This window comes from Hippocampus guttulatus, chromosome 6, assembly GCF_054856545.1.
Source record: "Hippocampus guttulatus isolate MCC_2025c chromosome 6, RoL_Hgut_1.0, whole genome shotgun sequence".
Lineage (NCBI taxonomy): Eukaryota > Metazoa > Chordata > Actinopteri > Syngnathiformes > Syngnathidae > Hippocampus > Hippocampus guttulatus.
The window spans coordinates 15,865,206-15,886,261 of record NC_141266.1 but is presented as its reverse complement, the minus strand read 5'-3'; the positions used below and the strand labels follow the sequence as shown (position 1 = coordinate 15,886,261).

The 21,056-nt window shown below is 43.8% G+C and overlaps 1 protein-coding gene and 1 long non-coding RNA gene across 3 annotated transcripts in view; one reads left to right on the top strand and one right to left on the bottom strand.

The window, feature by feature from the left end:
• The window catches only part of znf804b (zinc finger protein 804B), a 45,138-nt gene that overhangs the window by 12,259 nt on the left and 11,823 nt on the right, over positions 1-21,056 (top strand). The window lies entirely within an intron of this gene.
• LOC147203744 (uncharacterized) lies at positions 15,546-18,019 on the bottom strand. Its single transcript, XR_015101065.1, has 2 exons — positions 17,974-18,019; positions 15,546-17,880 (listed from the first exon to the last, which is right to left on the bottom strand). It is a non-coding gene; the product is annotated as an uncharacterized LOC147203744 (long non-coding RNA).

Genomic DNA, 21,056 nt, shown 5'->3' with positions numbered 1-21,056 from the left:
TGTCTGGGGCACCATGTTGGTGACCCTCATCTTCCTCAAGCCTTTGGACTCCTAATGTGTGTGTGTGTATACATTAGCCATATATCGGAGTTGTGTGCGTTTTGAGCGATAGAAATGCAATAATATTGATGATGATTAAAAATCCTTCAAGGAATTTACCATTCAATAACTTTTTTTGGGGGGGGGGGTTATTGGTACTGATGCTGTGACCACTAATGACCTTATTGGACGTGCAAACTGTCTAGAAATGGATTTGGGGATACATTGATGCATTAGCTCTTCCATTCACTTGTTGTATGTCTTTGGACCTGCGTGTTAGAATGCCGGCGTAGTTTGCTTTTCTGCGGCTGACATGCAGCCTGGGTTAAGAGCAGCTCAGACAAATTAATTATCTCTCCTCTGGAGGAGGGATGATTCACTGCGGGTGGGAGACGCTGCGAACCAGCACCCTCTGGTTGAGCGCAAGCCAACAAATTACTCCCAGTCCAAGAGAGACCAAGGGGCTCCCTCTGAATAAAGCAACCTGGAATTCATCCTCAGTTTGATCTTTCGAGCCGCCTTGCACAGGGACACACGCTTTATGAAAATAACTGACTAAAAGAGGATGTGCAGGCATTTTATAATTCACAGATCAAAGAGGTTGAAGACTTTCAATGCGCCTGGGTAAGTCTTGCCAAGCAAAAAACCGATGACATAAGATCAAGAATGGCTTTGCTACGGAGCTTTCGCACTGCTGGATGGAGCATGACACTAACGCAGGATGCCCAACTAAAAAGAAAGCGGAATGATTATTCAAAATAGGGCATGCACGTTCCAGATTGGCTTAGAGATTTAAGATAGTCGTTCCCTGAAAGAAAATGTGTCTGGAGGTGTGAGTTGAAGAAAAAAAATGAGACGCTTGCATTTATCATGTGGTACCAGAAAAAAAAAAAAAAAAAAAAAAAGTTAATTCTGTCTCAAGATTCATTTTGCAATTTGATTATTGATTATTTCATTTGAGTTTGTCTTAGTGCCCTGCGATTGACTGGTGACCAGGTTGCAACACGCCTCTCACCCAAGGTCAGTTGGGAGTCTGTATAAGCTCCGTCATGAGGAAAAGTAGAAGAGATCAATGAAAAGGAAATGTTTTTAAATTTGGATTTTTTTTTTTTACTGAATATCATAGTCAAGTTGACCTCTTAACCTTGTAGTTTCTCCTCTGCCCACCATCAGATCTCCCTGAGGGGAGCCACCGTGATGTGGAAACAGGGTCACTGTCATCAATGAATGCCATGACAAATTCACGTTAAAGAATTAAACTGTTTTTGCCACATATCTGCATTTCAATAGACATTGTGCTGCTCCTTCTAGAGTGCGCGCCTTGGCCACCTGGGGGCAGTATAGTACAGACCTACAGATCTAAAGGGAAGTGCTCATGTGTCCTCAGTAAACTGGAGTTATATGCCCTTTCCTTGCACAGGATAAAGAATACGGGCCTGTATTGTCATATTGTCTGCACCCTTTGTGTTCAATGTAAGCAGTATCCATCAGTTCAAAGGTTAGAACATCGCCACACCGATGCGATACATTAGCTCGCCTTTTTACACGTTTATCATGAAGGGAAGCAAATAGCGAGCCTGACGCCTCTTTTTTCAAGAATTGTCCATTATCTGCCCAATTGCAGCTTGTCATCAAGTCGGGTGAGTCGAGATTACTGTCCCCATACAACGCTCTAATCTCAAATGGAAGTCGGAGCAAAAAAATATCACCTGAACGTGTGCATCACAAGGCAGCACTGTGCTCTTCGTCTTCTTGCCGATGCATTGTTCAGTTGTGTGAATGTACTTAAAGTTTGTGTCAAATGAGTGCATGTGCATATAAAAATGAGCCTATTTTTCATAAATTCTGTGCATATTTAGTAATATTCTGTTTTGGTCTACTTAAATGTGTACATAAAAGAGGCCAATTTCAAAATCGGTATCGTTAAAACGAGTGCAGTGTTTACTGTGCTCATAGAGTCAAATCATATTAATTGGACATAAAAGGAAAGTTCCTTCATTATGGGTTGTTCTCATACATCTTTATTTATAAAGCACTTTCATATATTATAGCTTCATGCTACAGTGTTGTATCAGTAACGATCTCGACGAGGAATCAAAACGCAGATCCTAATAACTCATTCCGTTTGTCCCGGGCAGTCTTAACATGAGCCACAATGGTGCCAACAATCCGCCGCAATTATCATGAGCCACAGCAGGATTTTTTTTTTTTTGTCTTTGTGCAGATTGAAATGCCAGTCGCTCAGCTTAGCGCTGTGCGCAGAAAGTGTTTGCTGTTCACCGCGGGGACAGCAGCCTCACAGTGGTCCGCGTGTCGCCCCCAGCTAACAGCCACCAAGACTTGGCTTCCTCCTTCACACAGGGAGGGAGCCGGCACCGTTTGCGTGTGTCACTTTGGCATGACAGTGTTTCGATATGTTGCTGCAGTGTATCGATGCATGCTGAGAGGAGGACTCTGAGGATTAGTCAGAACACCAAAATGGGAAAGCAGGTGTCAAAAAGACTGACAAATTGAAAGGGAAACCCCACACTTCAGAGTAATTGTGTGTGTGCGTGCGATCATTTCATGGGTATTCATTACTTCCTCCACTTTTCCTCTGCCGTTAAGCCCACAGGCAAGCAGTCAACACATACTCTGGATCTACTTCCCTTTGCTACTTATTTTTCCTCTCCGACATTCCTGCTGCTTCACTCTTTTTTTTGGCTCATGTTCGTCAGCTCCGCATGTGTTTGTGTGTGTGGGGGGAGGGATTCTTGGGAATGCATATGCAAAATCCCCCTGTGATCTAGAAAAAGCCACACATAGGCACAAATGAGGGGCTTGCAGAATAGGGCACTTCTTGGTCTGAGCCAAATTCACTTAATCCTACTGAGGTGTGACAACAAGGTTAGCGTGTTGGAAAAGCTAAAAAGAGCAACTAATCTGAGCATTGACAAATCACAAAACAAGCCAAATTCTTGCATGTGTTGTCTTTCAACGTGGGCATGTTTGTGTGCCCAAAATAAAATAAAAAAATGACAGTGTGTTATTTATGTAAATGAGTGTCATTGGCGAAGGAGGAGGCAGAATTCCCAGGCCTGATGAGTGGCTTAATGATTCATCAGCCTGGCTGAAGCAGGCATCAATAATAGATAACAGAGTGGGACACGCAAGATTGCTCGCCCCTTGATTACAGTGCTCCACAACCGAACGCCCCACTTTTTCCCTCTTCTCACCTCAGAATAAATAATAAAATGCCATACAAAAGCCGCCCCCCGTTACACACCCACATGCACTTCCCTCTCAATTCATTTCTATGTATCTTAATGTCATCTCACCTCTCACATCCTTAAAAAAAAAAAAAAAAAAAAAATCTCATCGGATCCTTATCTCCCGCCTCTGTTTCTTTACTCTTAATCCAGTCATATGGAAAAGAGGAATGGATGGAGAGGCAGAGCGATGTGACGACAAATCACACTGACAATGGAGGAGCAAGCCACAAATGAATGCAAGTTATCTATACTGTGTATATATATATATATATAGTGTTTTTGCAGAAACATGAAGGTTGGTATTTGTAACCGTTTATATATATATATATACACACACACGTCTCCCTGCCTATGTGCTCAGCATAAATAGTATCTGTACATTCACATATGTACATTTAACATTAACATGTGCACTGTCCGGTGGACCAGTGGTTAGCGCGTCAACCTCACAGTGCCGAGGTACCCAGTTCGATTCCAGCTCCGGCCTCCCTGTGTGGAGTTTGCATGTTCTCCCCGGGCCTGCGTGGGTTTTCTCCGGGTACTCCGGTTTCCTCCCACATTCCAAAAACATGTACGGCAGGCTGATTAAACATTCCAAATTGTCCCCAAGTGTGAGTACGCGGATGGTTGGCAACCGGTTCAGGGTGTCCCCCGCCGACTGCCCGAAGACAGCTGGGATAGGCTCCAGCACCCCCCTCGACCCTAAGCGGATCGGAAAATGAATGAATGAATGAATCTTGAATGTGTACTGTCTGGAGGAAGTCAATGGCCAACTGTTAAGGGCTTGAACATAAAGTTTTCGAAAGATGCGCTCAAAAAAAGTTATTGAATGCATGAAAAGATATCATAAATAATGCCGAATTCCTCGATTCATGAACCTCAACAACTGTCCTCACTCACCCCTTCTCAATCTAGCCCCCCCCCCCCCCCCTCCCGCTTCTATTCCAAAAGTTCCTGAGTTGGCCGGATTTAGCTGAGCGTTAAGAATGTTGCCATGTAATCTCTAAATCGCATTAATCTTGTTTCCCAAATCTCCTTTGCCTCCAACACTGATTACCTTCATCCTCTTAACTTGTCTTTCTTTTCATTTGTGTCGTCACTCTTCGATGTCAGATTAGAGCCCCAATTTGATCACGTCACAAGACACGGATGCAATCCTCTCGGAGGCCGTCAATCAGCAAGTGATCAGAGTGTGTGTGTGAGAGCATAAATTCGCAGATGGAAAGTTTTCAAGAGGGCCTTTTGTGTAAATATCAAGAGGGTGCACTCCATTTTTCGCAGGAGGTACTTAATACTGGAGATGACATTTCTTCAGAGTTGAAAGAAGACTGATGGAAGGGCGACTGAATCGACAAGTGCTGTCAAGGCTTAAAGAGCACAGCAAGGAAAGAGAGAGACACTGAGCATGAGAATAGACCATTGTTGAGGAAGAGCGGGGGGGAAAAAAACCAAAAAAAAACAAAGAAAAGTGAAGTGTGGACGGGCACAAAATCTCAGCAACCTTACCATCGAAAGGTTGCCGTTTTCAATAGACTGTAGTTGCCTGTCTGTCTCCTGTCTCAGATCTACCGTGGCGGGATCACCAAGGGAAAACAAGAACAAAAACAGGCTCCATGCAGAGCATAATTACAGTATACATGTTTTGTCTGAGGAAGACCAAGAGACAAGCTCACGGCTACATCCGTTACGCTCGCCGTCCTTTGTCTTCCTGTAATTGCTTTTATAGTCTTCGCCGTAATGTGCGCGGAGAAGAGCAAGGAAAAGCAAAAATTGCCTTTCAGAGAAACAAATACAAGTCCCTAAGGAGTGCAGTGAGCGAGTACAGTAGAGGGAGAAAATGACAAATATTCCGTAAAAAAATAGAGCCATAGTTTGGGATAATTGGGGGAAATGGAATATTTGCATTGCAACGGTCTTAGAATAGTTTGGGATTGTTCCTGACAGTTCATTTTAATTTCATTTCGATTTTCGCTTTGTTAGTTCAGTTAATTTTAGCTAGCTCAAAGTAAGTTTTTAGTTTGTATTGAACCTTTACTGTATTTTAGTTTAGTTTTTATGAAAGTGTTTTTTTTTTTTTTTACATTTTTGTTGTAGTTATTTGGTTCATTGTTTAAAAGAACAATAACCTCTGGGGGGGTTTCCACCAAGCAATAAAAAAAAAAAAAAAAAAGTGCAGCCATCATGTTCGTTCACCTTATCCTGCACACTATGAGAAGTGGATTTTGTGGATTTTGGGCCCCAACAGAGCTGATCAATGATAGCGCGCACTGCATCTCAAAGGCACCTGTAGAGGAGAGATAAAACTAGATGTTCAGATGGACAGAAAAAAAATGGGGGGGGGGAGGGGTTATTCTCACCGCTCACTAGAAAGGTTCTTTGTACTCACATTTTGATGGATAGGGAATTAAATGTTGCTCGTGATCTTATTGGTCAGAACCTTGGGACTTATCATGGATTTACAATTTGCGCTTCAACCCAGCACAACAAAATAAAAAAAAACCTTATTTTGCCCCTTCTCTCGCTTGTAATCAACAGCACTGGGTCTTGTCAAATCCAATTCGACTTTTTATTCTGGTTGTCGTTTGCAGTCGTGTCCAAGTAAGCGGAGCCTTTTGTTAAACATTTCCTTTTTTTGCTACAAGAGAGCACAAATGTTGACAAAAAACACACAAAGGGCTCAATTTTGTGTATCCATCGCAAAGTGAAGTCTGAACTGTATGCATGATTTGAGTTTTATTTTGGTTTTTTCATAGATGGCAGATAGGAAGGGGTGTTTGCGCTGTTGTGGGAGGGAAGCGATACGAGTTGGTTGCCATCCAATGGAAGGGGCTCCCCTCATTTGCTTTAAATTCAGCACAGAGAGACACTTGTGATGATAAACAGATTAGAAAATGGTTGGATGGATATTATTGACATAATGCAGGAAAATGTCTTAGATGAGTTGATTGTGTTCTCCCTGGAAGTCAGCAATATAAAATACAGCCAAACCTCAGTTTTCAAACTTCTGTTGTCGACCAAATCGGATTCAACCAGAAAATTTGAGATTTTTCCGCCTCGGATTACGACCGAAAACCAGTTTGACCGAACTGAGCAAACCCGAATGCGCCAGTCGACTCCTCTGGGCTTCCTTACATGAGGAAGTGATGCTTCCTCGTAAAACATTCATTGTGAGCAGACGTTTGTTTTGATTTACACAAATCTGACAGTTTTTTTTGTTGTTGTTGTCATTTCTGCATCGTAGCCCCTAATCATGGGCTAATAAACTAGTTTCGGATTTCGAACAAATCGCTTTTCGAACAGCCTTCTGGAACGGATTATAGTCGAAAACCAAGGTATGACTGTATATACACAATTTGTTTCACAAACACAACTGTCTTCTTTTGCAACTCCAATATCCATTGTCACGATTCTGTTTTTGGTTTGGTTTCCACCTGTTCTTGTCAGCCGGGTCCCTTGCGTTTACCAGTCAGCTCCCTCAACCCTTTGTGACTTGTCCAGGCATTCCTTGTCGACTTGTCAGTTTGCTTGCATTTAGTTCCCAGTCTTTGTCTGATCATTGTTACTGTCACGTTGTTTTTATTTTTCCGGTCATAGGTTTGTTTGTTTGAGTTTTTTCAGGACATTATTTGCGTTATGGATTGTGCCCCTCCAAGTGTTTTTGCTCATGACATTTGGTTCAGCACATCCTGCCTCCGTGCTTTTTGGAGCCAGTACCATCACGGATTCATGTCATCCATGAAATAATGCAATCCTGATAAATGGTGAATTGTGATGCTAAATCACTCCACACAATGGAAATGCTGCACAAAACCTTAGAAAGCAAGGGCATATCAGGATCGTAACATACTGGAGGCTACGTTCAAAAACGGAGGCCCTCGAATAGAATTACTACTGTACAAACATGAGTTCTTAGTTGTACCGAATTTCCACGCACGCCATGCAATGTCCATTGGGAATTGAATATCCTATAACATGAAATCCAATATTCTTTCCAAATAATTGTGATGCAAAGTTTGAGGATCAAATCAGAGGAGGCGCACCCGGCAACAAAGGGCACATTGTGCATTAGCAAATATAATCTGCTCATAATTTATTCATTCAGTTTGTTTCATGTATGCTGCTCAACCTCAAAGGTCAGCGAGAAGAACAATGTTTTTCTTTGTCAGGCAAGAAACAACAAAACAGAGGAGAAACATATGAGCAACCAGGCGTGTGCGGCTCTTCCTCACTCTGCCTTCCTCTTCCTGCTGCTGCCGCCGCGATGACGACTCGGGTTCACGGGCATCGAAGCCATTTTCAGAATTCGTGACAAATGGAGACGGATTGTTGAGCAACATTCAGACTACATTTGTTTATCTGTGTCATGAAAAATCATCACAGCTAGCTCGTTGCTTTTCTCCGAGTTTACGATTATTGAGCACGCGGCACGAAGAAACGCTGCGGCTGAATTTATGCAAGTGGAGCATTTATCACACTCGCCGAGCGTCAAATTATCATCGACTTTGGCGCAGCTGCATCATTCACCTCAGCCACTGAGAGCTGTGAGACGCTGATGGAGGGGGAAATGTTTGGGATCCCCCCCCCCGCCCCCATCATCCTGTTACTTTTTCACTTGCAGTCCCAAAATTTATTTTTCTTCACTTGTCACATGAGACTTGAAATGTTCTCAAAATATTTTGTGTGGAAATGCCCCTGCAGTACCAGCAAATGGCACTGTGCTACCACTTCTAGCTGTCCATCATGTCTGATGATGACACTTGCTCCAAGGGAGGGGAGGATGGGTAGGGGGGTGGGGGGGGGGGGGGGGGTCAGCAACTCTGTCGCTGGTGCCACTTCTCGTGGGCATAGAGACCGATTCTTGAGCCGCAGACTCGACCACAGATGGAGCAAGGGAAACCGGATACCAGGGGGGTACCAGCTGCCCGCTGGTGTCGTTGAATGCGTTTCTCGGTTCGTCTGGCTTGGTTAATTTTGTGTATTTCAGAGATTGCAGTAGCACAAGTGATCTGCCAGGTTGGTCTGTTGAGTGCAAGTGTTTCAAGCTGCGTGGGGTTGATGTTGGCTCGCTTTAGGAGGTCCCTGCTGTAGTCCTTGAGGCGCCGCTTTTGGCCCCCAGCAGAACGCTTTGCACCTCTCAGTTGGCCATAGAGGACCTGGCGGGGCAGGCGGTTGTCTGGCATGCGAATGGTGTGTCCAATCCACCGAAGATGTTTTTTCGCCACGGCCGCTTCCATGCAGATGGAATTGGTGCTTTCGAGGATGTCTGTATGGGGAATTCGATCTTCCCAGGACAGGCCAAGGATCTTTTGCAGGCAGCGGATGTGGAAGGCTTCCAAGGTAGTAATGTGCCGGCGATATGGAGTCCATGACTCTGACCCGTAGAGCAGAGTGGAGAGACACACTGCGTTGTACACAGCAATCTTGGTACAGGTCTTCAGGTTTCGGTTTTCAAAGACCCTGCTGCGTAGGCGACCAAAGGATGATGATGCTTTATTAATACGGGTGTGGACTTCAGTGTCAAGGGAACAGTTTGAAGATAAAGTGGAGCCAAGGTAGGTGAAATGGTCCACTACGTTTAGTGGAGTGCCATTAATGTGAAAGCTGGGGGATGTGGAGGTTGGGGTAGCGAGTTGGAACATGACCTCAGTTTTTTTAATGTTGATCTGAAGACCAAAGGATTGGTACAGATTGGAAATGGTGTCGAGGGCGTGCTGCATAGAGTTTGAACTGTGAGCTAATATAGTGCAGTCATCAGCATACTGAAGCTCACAGATCTGACAGATTTTTGTCTTTGTGTGAGCCTGGAGCCGTCTGATGTTGAAGAGGCTTCCGTCTAGGCGGTATTCCATATGGACACCGTCTTCATGTCCCATGCCACGGTGGAAGAGGCACGTGGTGGCAGAGAGGAGGATGTTAAAAAGCACTGGAGCCAAGACACAGCCCTGCTTCACCCCGACTTTCACCTTGAAGAGCTCTGACTGGAGTCCTCCGATGAGCACTCTGGCTTGCATCCCATCATGCAGCTGCTGGAGGATGCTGAGAAACTTGGGTGGGACCCCAAGTTTGGAGAGATGTTTCCAGAGCAACTCACGGTTAATGGTGTCAAAGGCTTTGCTGAGATCGATGAAGGCTATGTACAGGTCCTTTTGATGTTCTCTGCTTTTCTCCATTAGCTGTCTTAAAACAAAGATCATGTCAGTGGTGGATCTAGTCTTCCGGTAGCCACACTGGGTTTCTGGAAGCACACCTTCTGAGATGTGCTCGACTAGCCTGCTGAGCATGATTTTGGCCAAGATCTTTCCTGCGGTGGAGAGGAGAGAGATTCCTCGGCTATTCCCACAGGCTGCTCTGTCCCCTTTCTGCTTATAGATAACAACGATGTTAGCATCCTTCCAATCCTGCGGGACGGTCCCATGTTCCCAGATGTTTTGAATCAGGAGGTGCAGTCGGCGCGTGAGGAGATAACCTCCGTGTTTGAAAACCTCTGCAGGGATGCCATCAGGTCCAGCGCTTTTGTTGTTCTTTAGGCCCGCAATGGCTTGCTGGGTTTCAGAATAGGATGGTGGGGCGTCGAGGCTCATGATTGTTGGCAGGTCTGGAAGATTGTCCAGAATGTGTGGATTGACAGGGTTGGTATGGTTGAGAAGATGTTCAAAGTGGTTTGCCCAACGGGCAAGGATCTCATGGTGGTCCTTGAGGAGTGCAGAACCATCAGCTGATCGGACTGGAGCAATTGCCCGCTTCTTGGGACCATACAGTGCTTTGATGGCATTGTAGAAGCCCTGGGTGTTGTTACAGTCTGCCAGATTTTGGATCTCATTTGCCTTCTGCACCCACCAGGTGTCCTCCATGATACGGAGTGCTCGCTGGGTCACTGTTCTAACTGCAGAAAAGGTGGCTTTACGGGTGAGAGATGTAGGGCAGGACAGGAGAGCTTTATGGGCCTCATGCTTTGCTTTCAGAAGTGTATGTATCTCGGTTGAGTTGCAGTCAAACCAATCCTGGTGGCGTCTCCTTGACTGGCCAAGCACCTCCAAAGCTGTGCTCTGGATAGCCTGGTGCAGAGCTGGCCAGTCACTTGATTCCTCCGGGATCTTGTCAAGGTTTTCAGCAAGGAGTCGCCGGAGGTTGGCTCTGGTGGTGGGGTTGTTCAATGCTGCACAGTTGAGCCTTTTGTTGGGAGCTGTCCTTGGATGACGGGGTTGAATGCTCATGAGGAGTTTGGATCTGACCATGAGATGGTCAGTCCAACACTCAGCTCCGCGCATGACACGGGTGATGAGGACATCCCGTATGTCCTTTTGACGGACAATCACATAGTCCAGGAGATGCCAGTGTTTGGAGCGGGGATGCTGCCAGGTGGTCTTAAACCTGTTCTTCATTTGGAAAATGGTGTTAGTGATGACCAACTGATGTTCTGCACAGAGAGAGAGGAGCCGAAGGCCGTTGTTGTTCATTTTTCCCACTCCATGCTGGCCAATAACTTTACTCCATACCAGGTGTTCCGTGCCCACCCTAGCATTGAAATCTCCCATGACTATGAGCTTGTCCATAGCCGGTGTTTGCTGCAGGATGGTGTCCAGAGTTCTGTAGAAATCCTCCTTTATATTCTGCTCGGCATTCAGAGTAGGTGCGTAGGCACTGATGAGTGTGGCGAAGCGTCCCTTTGCCAGGGGAATGCGCCATGTCATCAGCCTTTCATTGATGCCGGTGGGGGATTCTGGGATGCGCTTCAGCAGTTGGGACTTCACAGCAAAGCCAACTCCATGGTTTCGACGAGTGCCTTCAGGGACCCCTTTCCAGAAGAAGGTATACCCTGCACCAACTTCTGTCAGGGAGTCCTCTCCATGTATCCTGGTCTCGCTGAGAGCTGCGATATCGATGTTATACCTCGCGAGCTCTGTGGCCACAAGTGCTGTCCTCCGGTGGGGCCTGTCAGGAGTTTCAGCCAGGTCCAGCAGTGTGCGGACGTTCCACGAAGCTATGCATAGATTTTTTCTATTTCGTTTATTATCCTTTCGACCGCAAGGGGGATGCTCCGACGATTGCGGTTTACCGTCCGGAGTGTGGAGAGCAGACAATTTTTAGACCATTTTTTCTAGGTCCCTCCCCATCTCAGGGGTGAGCAGTGTGGAGCTGCTCAGTCACAATGGAAGCTGCCGAAGAGATGCGCTGCTCCATCCCGCAGTGTCAACGACCATCACTCCATTGCCGCCTGTGTGCATGGTTTGGCTAGGCACTCCCAGCCACATCCTTGGCCTGTGCCCACCGCCATTCCACATCGCCACAGGACTTTGGGGGATTAGGGGGATGCAGGGTGGGGGATTGGGTGTGGGGTTGGGGCAAGAAGCTTGCGCAGAGGTTCGGATTAAGGTGAGGGTGTGGGCGCGCAGTCCTCACTCCCACCATCTTCACTCCTGCCAGGTGGTTTCCGGTGGCATGAGGGTACCCATGACGACCTTCTCCTGGCAAGAGTTGCAGGGGGCTGCCGGTAGTCCGGTCTGTTGGACTCCACCTGTGCCTGCCCCCAGGTGCCGGTTTGGGATCACTCTTTGTCTGGCCTCTACCCTTCGACCTGTTCGGCTTGGGTGACCCTGCCAGGAGTGCGGGACTCCTGCCGACATAGCTCTACCACATAGTGCTATGTCACACCATAGTGCTACCACACACACACACACACAAACAATAATATTAAAAATAAATAGTTCTCCCAGGACCTTCATGACCAGGCTTGAGCATAGATAGTCCCCTTGTGGTCCTCTGGCACCTGCTCTTTATAAAATTGCTCTCTTTGATAAAGAGCATTTTTTTTTCATGATACATCAAGATTTTTAAAATGTAAAAAAATAAAAAAATGACATTCTCTTTTATCAATGCCCGCCCTCAAGTGTTGATATCTGACGGGCATTTGTTTGGACTCTCGTGAGAATTGTGCGCCTTGCTGATCCACAGAGAACGTCAGTCTCACCGCTTTCACCTCCCTCTACATAGCGCTCATGGAGCAGCAACTCAAAACAGACACGAAATGACAGCGTTTGTATAACCTTCTGATTGTTCGGTGCAAAATACTTAAAATGGCGGCGGTGAAAATATGACACGGCTTGCACTATAGAACAGATGTTTCCGAAAAACTCACAATCTGTGTCCCACGTTTTGAAAATGCTCGCCTCGTCATTCGAAGACCACTCATGCTACCATAGAGAAGGTTTAGTACAAATGAAATCACTTTTGCATTGGTGTAAATTTGATAATATGTATCAAAATACATATGGTATAGGTCAAAGGTTTGCATTGTAGCGTATGACTACATCATAGAATTTGTGGCGAAACGAGGAGGAGGAGATTATTTCCACCCAATTATTTGAGCTTTTTTTTTTTTTTTTAATTTAAGAAGTGTGTCTTATAGTAGTAGCCTTTGGCATTTATCTTGGGACTGGGTGGTCATCCGAAATTTTGTGAAAAAAAATATGTTAATTTTCCCAAATAACCAGGGGAATTCTGAGCCGGTCCTGGGCGTCGTGGCTGACCAATAATTATATTTTTGCATTCCAAATATTGTTAAAGTTAAATAGCCTTGACATGCTGGTGTGAGAAACATACACAAAAAATAATAATTATCATCCACTGTTATTGTCACACCCCTGTGACACGAACGTTACGTTGTGTTGTTTGTCAAACTCTATATGTACACAGTACATTCAACATTGTGCGTTCTGCTACCACAAGCTGGTTTCATCTTGACTGCGACGAGACAACAATGTCAGCAATATCCCATCTGTCCTTCTGTACATGTGTAGACTGTACAGTTTTGGTAACTCCAATGGTGTTTTGCGCAAACGTGTAAAACAGGAGCAGACAGAAGCACGCAGGCGGGACAAAGAAATTGCCTGGTGAGGGCATGCAGATACTCACGCATCCGTCAAATAAATAACCTGAGGGTAGTGGCCATGAAGGCATAATAAAGGCAGTCAAGGGAGATGCATTAAGGTTGTAAATATCAGCTCATTATCGCTCTGCTGTCTCGTTTGGCACTGTGTACGTGTGTGCGGGTGACTTTGTCAAACGGAGATCTTTAGGTCATGACAGTAGCAAACGTGTCATTAGTGCCATAAGGCAAAGCACAAAGAAAAAAAAACAGGCAATAAACTTTTGCCTGCAGAAATAAATGTGTGTCTGACAGAGACAAATAAATTCAGAGAGCAAACATTTGCCAGCGCAAATGGAATTGTCCAGGCTGGGATGCTAATTATGGATTAAGATAATTAAACGCCTAATTGGGCTTGATAAACACTTACAAATTGCATCCTGAATAGATACGACAAGGCTCAGACGCAATTAGTAATCATCAGAATTCAACAAACGTCATGTAGTGTTTAGTTTTTGACGCCATTTGGCAGCAGCACAGGAATATACATTTTTGGATAACATTTTCATTGCAATCGACATATTGACAAAATTAAAAAAAACACATTTCAGAATGTGGCACAGGAAAGCCAAAGCAAATTTAACTATCACGTTTTAAAAATAAATAAATAAATAAATAAAAACTCACCGCCTGTCATGAATGTGGTGGTGGAGGACCCCAAAAGGTAGGCAGGAGGGAGGAGCAGGTTAGACTTAACACAATGTAAAACGCTGAGAAAACTAACTCCAAAAAAATGTCCTGAAAAAACCCCCACAACAAAACAAACAAAAACCCATGGCGGTGGTGGCGGCAGAGCACAAATACTCACAGAAACAGTGACAAAAACAATGAGCCAACACAAAGTGGTCGGGCAGGGAGTCCTTTTAACAGAAACCCTAATGACATGATGCCTAACAGGTGTGCTGCTGTAGGAGGAGCCCTACAGCGCCACCTGTTGGTTACAAACAGATCCACCCTTCCCACACAAAACTAGCATATTCAAAAATTGCACTTCAATATTGCCGTCCATCGGAGCTGAAAAATGTGCTTGTTGCATTATTTTCATCTTTTATTGCTAAGAGGGTTTTTTTCTTTTTCTTAACCCTTTCATGCACCCTGTAACCTGATATAACATGATAAGCTGTCCACTGTAGTAAGTGTTGTCCCTGAAAAGGTTAATGTCTATGTGGTATTGGGCTATTTTTACCTTATGAACTCTGAGGTCTTCCAGCTCTGGCCTTTTACTCATTCATAAAGTCAGGACACGCTCCCAGCGAGGCATCATTCCAATATTACAGACTCTATTTGTGACACGGTCCACCTCTGAGCAACGGAGGATATTTTTTTGTTTTCGAGAGCAGGCTCAAAACCTTTTTTCATTGAGCTTTTAATGACAAATTATTCATTTGATTTTCTTATGATTTTCTTGTATTTTTATTTCATTTTTTTAATTATTTATTGTATTTAATCTACATGCTGTTAAGTTTGGTCCGTTTTAGTAATGATAGTTTATACTGAGTAAATACTGTTGTTTTATTTTTTCGGAATGATTTTACTTTCTTCAGCGTTTTACTTGAGGTAAGACCTGTGCTCTTGGAGTGGTTCTAGGCCGTGGTCGGCATCGTGCCTCATTGCAGCCTGAGCGGCCCGTGCGTGGCTCTTGCTGCTGCACTGAGAGTTCCAGTGTTCTGTGACTGCATTTTGTGATATGTTCCTGATGCAGATGCCTTAAATCAGATGTTTCAAACATACGGCCCGTGGCCCGAAACCGGCCCCCAAGGAGGTTCGATCCGGCCCGCAGGATCATTTAAAAGTGAAAAAAAGTGCATTAAAGACACAGAATGAATATTTTAAATAAAATGCAATTCGTGGATTATCGGCTAGGGCGCACACTGTTTTGATCACAGTAGAAGACAACATTGTTTTGATCGGGGAAGAAAACAGCAGTCTCAGTATATCACCGAGATAGACCCAACGCAGCAAATGATATGAAAGCGCCGATCAATGCTTCTTGAGACCAAAACAAAGGAAATAGATGATATTTTGGTGATTCATAGCACAGTATGATATACTGTTAATGGTTCGGCCCACTTGACATCTACCGAGTCCGTATGTGGCCCACAATGTGAAATGAGTTTGACACCCCTGCCTTAAAGTGTTCTTTCCTAACCTGGATGCTTGCCTGAATGCTCTGTACCCAGCCTTAGGTCATAATGTCATCATTTTTCACCTGTGAGTATGTGTGTCTGTGTGTGCGTGCTCTTTTGTATGTCTGTGTCAAATGCCGTATGAAGCACTTTGATCTGTTTTGTTTTTTTGGTATGAAAAGTGCATTATACAATACAATACAATACAATGCATCCTAATTTATATAGCAATATCACAACAGCTGCAGCTGTAACAATGCGCTTCACAAAACAGTGAACATAAAGTAAAATAATAAACACAACATATAACATAACAACTTTATAAAGTTTTATTGGTTGATTTTATTAATGTGTTTATTTATTAATGATATTGAAATGAATATGATTCCAGCTTTGACAACAACAGTACCATCAGCACACAGTCAAGCAGGCATTCCCAAAGACTGAAATTGTAATGGTGGTCTGGGAGAGTAATTCTTAGTTAGGTATTCTTATTTTTTTCCAAATGGAACATTCGTTACAGTCTAGAGATGTGCCAAGTTGCCAGCGAAACATACGAGGTAAGAACTGCCTCGCGCTCGAGCCACACACAAATACGGCACAGCTCAGCCTCTGGCTAGCGAACGAGACGGCCAACTTGTTAACACGTTTGAAGCATCACGGTTAGATTAATATCAAGATTAATATCAGTGCGGCATGACAGAAAACGAGGGCATTTGCAAACGCAGCTTCCACGGGCATTTAATCAACCACCCTCTCCAAGGCTCTTCAGACTGAGTAAAAGTCATGACAAATACCATTGGGGGTTTTCGAACATAATAATTGAGACTGATCAAACCGGTGTACTAATTTGCATCCTCGACTTGCAAATGAAGGACAAATGATTAACTTTACTGAAAAGGAGATTTTAAAATGTTCTGTTTTAATTATTCATTTTTGTGCATGCATTACTTTGTTAATTTAGACATTCATGTTTTATTACTGCTCGTGTTACTAGCAGTTTGCTGATGTTTGTTGCATTTAAAATTTTATTAAATGTGTCTGTTCTGTTTTTATTTCTTTATTTAGGGTTTGTTTGTTTTTTTGGGGGGGGGGGGGTTGCGTGTGTGCATGTGACGTAACTACATTCTCAACGGTGATTGGCTGTCGCCAACTACGATGGACTGGGCTGATTTCCAGTCAATCAAACTGTCTATTTTACACATCAGCTTGTACGTAACTTTTAGGTGAAGGTGATGTCGTTTTATTTTCACCAAGTTAAATTTTCATGTCCAACTGTAATGTGTTTCAGTCAGTGCTGTTCTCATACTTTTGCAATCATTTAAGCAATAGCCGCATGTACAGCTTTCGTCAAAGAAAACCTCCCTTAATTTATGTGCTGTATGCATTCTGTCCTCTTTTTCGCAGTAAACATAGAACAGAGAGAATCTGATAACAGCACTTTTGTTGCCACTGGACTTTTTTTTCTTCCCCTCGCCCCATTGCTTCCTGAATTGATTATAATCATAATAATGCATACCGAGATTTGTTTTGTCCTTTTTTTGTTGTTGTTGTTTTTGTTTTTTGGGGCAAGTTTGGATCAGAACATAATTCAGATGCAATCGTAATTAGAAAAAAGTACAAATTGAGCCATTACAGCAATCTTGTCAGTTCAGATTCGCCACCGCTGCCAAACTCGTGTGGAGAGACAGAAATTGTCACTTAAAGTGTTATTCAGTCTGCCATTAACCTTTTTATCTGAGCTCACAATCACTCATCAAATTGCAGCAGCAGCAGAAAACAAAACAAAGCCTTTTTGTGTAACTGGAAAAAGTTGCAATGCAAAAATAAATAAATAATAATAATACTGGTATTTTTGAACAAAAGCGAATGCATACACAAAGGTAATGAAGACATATGAAGGTGGTGAAAAGGAGGATGCATTCTGCACGGCACACTTACTGTCTCTTGCGGCATCTTTTTCATGAATATATTGTATATCATTATTATGCAATGTGCACAGAGTCGAAAAAGCAGACGGGCCATATGTAAAACACTTTAAGCGTGACTTTCTTGGCTGCAACAGATTAAATTACATTCCTGCCAGTTCTGCTTGATCTGTCTTCCTATTTGTGGCATGGCTGGCGCCATAAGCAAACAAAGCGACGACCAGCCTGGAAATGCATTGAGATCATTCAGGCCCGTGGACATTAGTTGTGTTTTTTCTTCCTCCAATCGGGTTGACGGATGTGTGAGACTGCATGCTTTGAATGTTGCATATGGCTGCTGGTGCATGACAGTAAAGGAGAACTCATGTTTAGCGTATAAATTCAGCGCATCTAGTCGCAGCATGGCAAGTTGTGACTTCCAGCGCTGCCTTTTCTCGTGAACAGCCGGCTGACTTTTCAACAGATAATTATACAATTATGTGGTATTAGGTTTTGTGAACCCAAATGGGACAAATACACACACGCGCTGCTCTCAATCTCATCACAGAGGCAGCACTCAAGAGAAAGGCCGTTCTGGGTGATTGGATCATTTCCTGGTCATGGCTTTAGGTCTGCAAGAAAGATCGTTAAGCATACACACACACACACACACACACACACGCGCGCATGCACATGCACATGCAGGATCAATGTATATTACTTACCTTTCTGCAGAGATTCCTGTCAGCCTGCCCGCCCACTCTGACTCCAAATCGAATATGGACAAAAGTATTGAGACACCTTTTAATCAAGCAGCCTTTCACTAGGCAATCAACCGCATTTATCATCTTAAACTTGTAAAAATGCAACTACCCTTACCTGAGCATAAGCCAGAAAAAAACATGTCAGTTTTCTCAGCCAATCAACGACAAAGGCTAATTGGATGTTTTGCAAAGTCCAATGAAATGCTTTTATAGGGTGCAGATTTTGAATTTGCATTATACGACAACCCTATGGAGGTTTTATTAGTCTGGTGATTCACAACCACTCTTTACACACAACATTACAATATCTGTCTGAAAAAAAAGTGGTGTCGAATGTCTCTCATTGGTTGTCTTTTAGGTTTTCCTTACATCAGTTTTTTTTCTCCATTTGCATCGTTGGGTCACAATGAAAGCTTTCTATCTTCACTTTTCCTGTAGAACACGTTGTGACAGTTGTAGTTGTTTCTGTGGTCTATAAACAAAGTTGAGGTGAGCCTCTCAAAGACGGCCCTTGATAAGTCGATGTACACACGGACCCCCATGCACTGTGAAACTGCAAATGCCTCATTAAATCAAAATATGGATTCTGTGATCACTTCGCCGATACTTGGGAAGCTGGAGCAATTCAAAAGGCAACGCGTCATTGACAGTAGCGTCAACATACTTCCAGCAGAGAGCGAGTCGACTTTGAAGGGAGTCTTCTCAATATTTGGTTGCATTATTGCTTCTTCCTTTGAGGTCTTGTGTCCCAATACATTTGTCCATCTGGCGTACCTGCAGATTGAATGAAAGACAAGAAAGTCATTTTGCTCATCTTTTTTTTTTTAAAATTAAAATCACCTTCATATGCACATCAGGGATCATTAGTCTCAATGGTAATAATACAGTAATGTGGAGCTGTGATATAGACTGTCAGACCGGATGACCCGGCCTCGCTTCACAGAGAAGGCGTTCGACAGAAGGAGAAAAGGGCAAATGGGGGGCTATAAAAGGGGGTAACGAGTATGGCAAGAGGATGGAGTTGGAAAAAGAAGTATAGAAAGAAGCGACTAGCTCAAATTAAATTCCCATCATGTCAGTGTAGGACAGAATTCAATAGTGTTTATTGGCAGACCCCAGCCTGGGGGAAATTACATTCTGAAGCGGAGCATGGAATGAATACACACACACACATTCATCTACTGTGCACAATCCTGCATATCTTCAGATGGGGGGGGGGGGGGGGGGCAATCCAGTGGCAGATGTGAGCATGCAGACTAGTGATGTATCCCCTGGAGTCCACGTGCCACGACTGTCGTTGTTCTGCACACACATCTGTTGTGAGTTTGTTTCTCTGATACTTTTCTTCACACAAAAACATCAACCGGGACACGCATGCATATTCACACACAAAGGTGCAAGTGGTGCATTATGGATGATCCATACTGCTGTTTTTTTTTACCCCCCTCCACGAGTGTCATTTTGATGCAACTGAGGTTTTTTCTTGCATGAAGAAAATAAACACAAGAAATTATTTGACACAAAAATACACTTTTGTAAGAAATAAAGTCAAAATAGCGGGAGGAAAAAAAATGTGGGATTATGCAATACGTGAGATTATGAGAATAAACCATTGACATGATAATTAAGTGGTAATCTCGGTCTGTTTAATTTAGATTTGTGTACAAAAAAATGTGTTTTTCCTTGTTTTTATAACTTTCTTGACAGTAAGCTTACTGGTAATTCTTCATGAATTTAGGACTTTATTCATGTAACTTTTTCCTCCATATTTTCCTCTCAATTCATTAAAGTCTGTCGTTTCGAAAAACAGATATAGTTTGTCATTTATAGCACCGGGCCGAAGAGAGACAGACCTGCGAGCTGTGAGCCAAGTGACCCCATCAGACGTGGCGGAAATGTGTGAGAAATAACAAGAATCTGCGCCGCCCCCCCCCCCCAAAAAAAAGAAAGAAAAAGCAGTCAACAGAAAGGAAGAGGAACAAATTGACCATACGTACAGCTGGGCAGCCATGACATCCGAAGATGAAGCTATTTTGACAAGAGAAGGTCCTCCCCCAGCGGTATTTCCAAATACAACATCAAACCGGTGACATTTCACGTTTAGCAACACTCCAACCTGAATAGGGCGTGCTAGCAATGTAGCAGCCATGGCTAAGATTGGCTTACTTAAACTCAAGTCAGTGAGGGGCACGCACGGCTTTGGTCACGGGCGTGAGTGTGGGTTGCGGGGAGTGAAGTGAACCAACAGTTTGCTCCACTATGATCCTACAACACAAACTAGTTATTTGGCCACCACTGCTGTATGTTTAAAATGATAAATCAAGCATCTGCAGAACGCGCATACAGACGAGCAACTGGCATGTTTTTCTCAGTTTGTTAACAGTCGATACAATAAATATAAGTTTCCACAAAGTACATATTAAAGCGTGTCCTTTATATTTATCTATTTTCTACAGACACGTCTGTTTGTGTGGGGCGGCACGATGGTCAACTGTTGAGCACGGCCGCCTCACAGTGCAGAGGTGCAGGTTTCCATTTCGGCTACGGCCTTCCTGTGCGGAGTTTGCATGTTCTCCCCCGGCCTGCGTGGGTTTTCTCGGGGTACTCCGGTTTCCTCCCTCATTCCAAAATACATGCATGGCAGGTTAATGAAACACTTTAAATTGTCCCTCTGTGTGATTAGAAAATGGATGGATGGATGGATGTCTGTGTAAGTGTGTGCTGCACCTCCGCCTTTTCTTGTGCTCACCTTTCTCTCGATTGTGCCATCCTCATCTGTGCCTCGGTATCCCTGATCGCCTCGTCTATTTAACCTCATGTTTTATTCTGTCTTGCTGCCAGTTGGTTGTACATTTTCTTCACGTTTTCAACGGTGCGTCTTCTTGCCACTGACTTTTTGTACTCTTCAATCCCGTTTGATTTTTGACCTTGTCTTTTTTGCTTGATGCTTCTGGATACCGTTGCCTTTGCTGACGGCCTACTCAGCCGGTTAATTAAACCGTGTGTTTTTGGAACTCTTTTGCCTTTGAGTCTTTCATTTGGGT